The sequence below is a fragment of the Rhinopithecus roxellana genome, chromosome 7 (genome assembly GCF_007565055.1).
Source record: "Rhinopithecus roxellana isolate Shanxi Qingling chromosome 7, ASM756505v1, whole genome shotgun sequence".
NCBI classification, from domain to species: Eukaryota; Metazoa; Chordata; class Mammalia; order Primates; family Cercopithecidae; genus Rhinopithecus; species Rhinopithecus roxellana.
In genome coordinates, this window is record NC_044555.1 from 35,170,899 (window position 1) to 35,177,174 (window position 6,276).

At 40.2% G+C, this 6,276-nt stretch overlaps 1 non-coding gene across 1 annotated transcript; it reads right to left on the bottom strand.

The window, feature by feature from the left end:
• Window positions 1-4,850: 4,850 nt before the first annotated feature.
• LOC115898931 lies at window positions 4,851-4,977 on the bottom strand. Its single transcript, XR_004058579.1, has one exon. It is a non-coding gene; the product is annotated as a small nucleolar RNA ACA64 (small nucleolar RNA).
• Window positions 4,978-6,276: the final 1,299 nt, after the last annotated feature.

The window sequence follows — 6,276 nt, forward strand, 5'->3', positions numbered from 1 at the left end:
TTACAAAAACAAAAAATAAACACAAAGAAAACAGTTGGATCCAAGCAGTGGTTTTTACCTCAGTAGAAAAGTAACAACAGATTTATAGCAGGCAGAAAAAAAAATAGAGAAATAGAGCGCTTAGGAACTCTATAGCTGCAGGTTGATCTTTGGGCTTTGAATTTTTCCTGGATGTAATTTACTCATCAGTTTAAAATGTGTATAGCAGACCATAATATGTAATCAACTGGAGTACTAAAAAACCTGAAATGCCCTCAAACTTTTCCATTTTACCCACACACTTGCAAGTAGAGGCACCATAATATCAATGAGTTACCAAAAAGAGGATCATTCTCCTTCTCTTTCTTCATTTTTGTGTATTTATGTATGTATTTATTTTGAGATGGAGTCTTGCTCTGTCACCCAGGCTGGAGTGCAGTGGCATGATCTTGGCTCACTGCAACCTCTGCCTTTTGGGCTCAAGTGATTCTCCTTCCTCAGCCTCCTGAGTAGCTGGGACTACAAGCATGCACCACCACGCCTGGCTAATTTTTGTATATTTAGTAGAAACGGGGTTTCACCATGTTGGCCAGGCTTGTCTCGAACTCCTGACCTCAAGTGATCTTCCTGCCTCAGCCTCCCAAAGTGTTGGGATTGCAGGTGTGAGCTACCATGCCCAGCCTCTTTCTTCATTCTTAGATTGTTTCTCACCTTGTTTTCTAAAAAAGAGGACCTGAGTTGTGGCCTACGGGTGTGTGTTTGTGTGTCTGTGTGTGTGTGTATGTGTCTGTGTGTGTCTGTGTGTGTTTGTGTGTATTAATGTGTTCTGATTGTGAGTAGGATTCCACAGTGTTTCACCACTGAGTCATTTCTGCCCTCTTACATGTCGCAATTTCTCTCACCAGAGGTCTACCACCTCCAAGAGCGCTCAAAATGCCTAGTGATCAGCTCTTATACGCATTTTCCAGACAAGGCCTTTTAAAACAAATTTTGTTGGTTCCTTGTAGGGCCACTTCACCTGGTGGCAGGGGGGCAGGGGGCGGGGGTCAACCCTCAGACACTCCCACTCAGTCCCCAGTCACCCAGGGGTGCCTTTTGGCTGGGAGGGGCTAAATCCCCTTTCTTTTTGAAGCCAAGTAACTCAGTCTCTCATTTGTCTATGCAAATTACAGTTCAGTTCCTCATGCAAATGTGCAGACAAACCAACTGACCTTAATTTCAGGAGGAAAAAACAATGGAGAAGAGCCTTTGAAATGCACCTCTGAACTGGAAACCAAATGGGATACCCAAAAGGGGGATGACTCTCTTTGTCTTTAGAAAAAGGCCACACATCTACAGCCATCTGATCTTTGACAAACCTGAGAGAAACAAGAAATGGGGAAAGGATTCCCTATTTAATAAATGGTGCTGGGAAAATTGGCTAGCCATAAGTAGAAAGCTGAAACTGGATCCTTTCCTTACTCCTTATACGAAGATTAATTCAAGATGGATTAGAGACTTAAATGTTAGACCTAATACCATAAAAACCCTAGAAGAAAACCTAGGTAGTACCATTCAGGACATAGGCATGGGCAAGGACTTCATGTCTAAAACACCAAAAGCAACAGCAGCAAAAGCCAAAATTGACAAATGGGATCTAATTAAACTAAAGAGCTTCTGCACAGCAAAAGAAACTACCATCAGAGTGAACAGGCAACCTACAGAATGGGAGAAAATTTTTGCAATCTACTCATCTGACAAAGGGCTGATATCCAGAACCTACAAAGAACTCAAACAAATTCACAAGAAAAAAACAGACAACCCCATCAAAAAGTGGGCAAAGGATATGAACAGACATTTCTCAAAAGAAGACATTCATACAGCCAACAGACACATGAAAAAAATGCTCATCATCACTCGCCATCAGAGAAATGCAAATCAAAACCACAATGAGATACCATCTCACACCAGTTAGAATGGCAATCATTCAAAAGTCAGGAAACAACAGGTGCTGGAGAGGATGTGGAGAAATAGGAACACTTTTACACTGTTGGTGGGATTGTAAACTAGTTCAACCATTATGGAAAACAGTATGGCAATTCCTCGAGGATCTAGAACTAGATGTACCATATGACCCAGCCATCCCACTACTGGGTATATACCCAAAGGATTATAAATCATGCTGCTATAAAGACACATGCACACGTATGTTTATTGCGGCACTATTCACAATAACAAAGACTTGGAATCAACCCAAATGTCCATCTGTGACAGACTGGATTAAGAAAATGTGGCACATATACACCATGGAATACTATGCAGCCATAAAAAAGGATGAGTTTGCATCCTTTGTAGGGACATGGATGCAGGTGGAAACCATCATTTTTAGCAAACTATCACAAGAACAGAAAACCAAACACCGCATGTTCTCACTCATAGGTGGGAACTGAACAATGAGATCACTTGGACTCGGGAAGGGGAACATCACACACTGGGGCCTATCATGGGGAGAGGGGAGGGGGGAGGGATTGCATTGGGAGTTATACCTGATATAAATGATGAATTGATGGGTGCTGGCGAGTTGATGGGTGCAGCACACCAACATGGCACAAGTATACATATGTAACAAACCTGCACGTTATGCACATGTACCCTAGAACTTAAAGTATAATAATAAAAAAAAAGAAAAAAGAAAAAGGCAATGGAGAAGACCTTTTAGAATGCACCTTCAAACTAGAATTAGGAAGCTAAACAGCAACTTCCCAGGAGAAAATACTCAGCCCAGACCCCTTCCTGAAAACTATCCTCAGCCATCCCCTAACTTTGTAGGTCTCACCTGCCATTACACACATCAAGGTCAAATTCTCGCAGTACAAGATAATCTCTGATTCCCCCCAAACCCAAAGAGGTCAGTTAATGCAATACAAGACTTAAGAATGTACTCATGACTCTTGCAACTCCACAAAGAAAGCTGAACACCACAAAAGGGGCATGAATGGCACCTTTATTCTGAGTTCTTTAAGGTGTCTGAGCATTAGAAGCCCTCTCTAGATTTTTAACTTTGTACTGAAGATGGCAAAATTGGAGGGAGGAATAGGGCAGAAGAAAAGTAATTGAAAGAACATTTTTTTTTTTAAAGAAAGGAAGTGAATGGAGAAACCAAGTACATGATTTGTTTTTGTTTCTGTTTTTATCCTACAACTGTGAGGAATTTTAGCCAATTCGGAAGCCTTATTCCCCATAATTTGGAATTCTCATTTAGATTTGACCAAGTTGGGTAGAGTTGGCCAAATCCAAAGGGAGAATAACCAAAACAAATAATGTGATTGCCGAGTACTCTAATGGTAAGAAATTAAAACCAGTTGGTTGTCAGTTTTAACATTTAGTCATTAAGGAGAACTTTCAAGACAGAAAAACCGAACTAAGCTGCTTATCTAGGAATGGGGCCCATGCATAAGACTGCTCTGTACTATTTTAGAAGTGAAAAAACCTCAAACTCATCTTCCATGTTGGAGGCGAGCTGAAACTCCAGAGGGAGTTGCCTGCTTTCCATTGTTATGGAATCAGGAAAACTCACCTTCCTTGTTGGAAAAAAGTACAACTCCAGAAAAGGAGTCATACAACAAAATAAATCTCAGATTCTAACAAAATTTTGGGAGACCAGAGATTCTCTGTAAGAGGGCCTCCAAAGCCAGTACATTTTTTCTATTAGATTGAGCAATAACGATAGCTCAAACTGTTACCAAGCATGCATAGGAGATTTGACAAAGGTCAGGGGAACCTCTACTCAGAGTTCCTTCATGGTTACCAGTTTGTAAAATAAAGAGTATCTAAGACAAGTCTCCATCAATTTAGAAGCTTATTTTGCCAAAGTTAAGGACATGCCCATGATACAGTCTCAGGAGGTCCTGACGACGTGTGCAAAAGGTGGTTGTGCTACAACTGGTTTTATACATTTTAGGGAGACATAAAACATCGATCAATACATGTAAAATGTACATTGGTTTTGTCTGGAAAGGTGGGACAACTGGAAGTCTGGGCTTTCAGGTGATAGGTGGATTAAAAGATTGTCTGATTGGCAATTGGTTGAAAGAGTTATTATATGAAGACCTGGAATCAACAGAAAGGAGTGTCTGCATTATAATAAGGGGTTGTGGAGACCAAGGTTTTATCATGTAGATGAAGCCCCCAGGTAGCACACTTCAGAGAAAATAGATTGTAAATGTTTTTTTATTAGACTTAAAGAGTCTGTTCTATCATTCTTAAGGTCTTTGTTGATGTGTATGCTGGTCAACTGTGAGTCGTGTCTTATACACCTCCCTCACTTCCCATCATGACCAAAACCAGTTTATCAGGTTGATTTTGGAATGCCTTCAACTAAGAAGAGGGGTCTGTTTAGATAGTTGCGGGGCTTAGAACTTTATTTTTGGTTTACACTTTTTCTTTTATTTTTTAATTTGTGTGAATACAGAGTAGGTATACATATATATTTATGGAGTACATGAGATGTTTTCATATAGGCATTAAATGTAAAATAAACACAGCATGAAGAATTGGGCATCCATTTTCTCAAGCACTTATCTTTTAGGTTATAAACAATCGAATTACATCCGTGAAGTTATTTTAAACTGTACAATTAATGTATTATTGACTATAGTCACCCTGTTGTGTTATCAAATAGTAGGTTTTATCCATTTTTTTCAATTTTTTCTTTTAGACAGTTTTATTCGAAAAACAGAGCCAGCTGAGTCTCCCCCTTTCACAGACCTGGCAGTGTTGGGCTCAGGTGTGAGAGGACCAGTTTCCTGTAGAGAGAAGACAGGTTTAGGGGTTGAAGGCCAGACCCAGAGGCTAGACCACATGAGTGGCCACACTGGGGCAGAGGCCACAGTGCCCATCAGGGCCTGGGTTGCACAGCTGCACATGGGGCAGTGCACAATAAGCTGAGGCCCCTGGAGGCTCTGGGTGCCAAATCTCACCCATGGTCATGGCCAAAGCTGGAGGTGATATTCAACCAATGCCAGTGACCCCAACCACTAGTGGGATGTGTGTGTCCAACACTGCTGGACCTACCTGGGCAGAGAGACCATTCTTTTATTTTTGTTTTTTGGTACTCATTAACAATTCTCACCTCCCTGCTAGCCCCCCACTACACTTCCCAGCCTCTGGTAACCATTCTTCTACTCTCTATGTCCATGAAATCTATTTTTTTTTTTTTTAACTTTTAGATCCCACAAATAAGTAAGAACATGTGAAGTTTGTCTTTATGTGCCTGGCTTAGTTCATTAACATAATAATATTCAGTTTCATCCACGCTGTTACAAATTACATGATCTCATTATTTTTATGGCTGAATAGTACTCCATTGTGTATATGTATCACATTTTCCTTATCCATTCATCTATTGGTGGACATTTAGGTTGCTTCCAAATCTTAGCTATTTTAAAAAGTGCTGCAACAAACATAAGAGTGCAGATGTCTCTTCAATATATATATTTATTTTTTGGGTGGGGGTATATACCCGCAGTGGGGATGTTGGATCATATGGTACCTCAAGTTTTAGTTTTGAGGACTCTCCAAACTATTCTTCATAGTGGTTGTACATTTCCATTCCAAATGTAAATGTAAATTTACATTTCCACCAATGGTGTACAAGGGTTCCCTTTTCTCCACATCCTCGTGAACATTTTCTATTGCCTGACTTTTGGATAAAAGTCATTTTATCTGGGGTAAGATGATATCCCATTGTAGTTTTCATTCACATTTTTCTGATGATCCATGATGTTGAGCACATTTTCATGTCTGTTTGCCATTTGTATGTTTTCTTTGAGAAACGTCTATTCAAATCTTTTGTACTTTTTGTTTTTTGAGATAGTGTTTTACTCCTGTCTCCCATGCTGGAGTGCAATAGTATAATCTCGACTCACTGAAACCTCCACCTCCCAGGCTCAAGCAATTCTCCTGCCTCAGCCTCCTGAGTAGCTGGGACTACAGGTGTGTGCCACCATGCCTGGCTAATGTTTGTATTTTTTGTAGAGAGGGAGTCTCACTATGTTGCCCAGGCCGGACTCAAACTCCTGAGCTCAAGTGATCCACCTTCTTCCTTTCCAATTTTGATGCCTTTTGTATCTTTCTCTTGTTTGATTGCTTTTACTAGGAGTTCCAGTACTATGTTGAATAACAGTGGTGAAAATGGTATTATTGTCATATTTAGATCTTAGAGAAAAGTCTTTCAGTTTTTCTCTATTCAGTGGGATACTAGCTGTGGGTCTGTCATATATAGCTTTTATTATGTTGACATTTATTTCTTCTATTCCT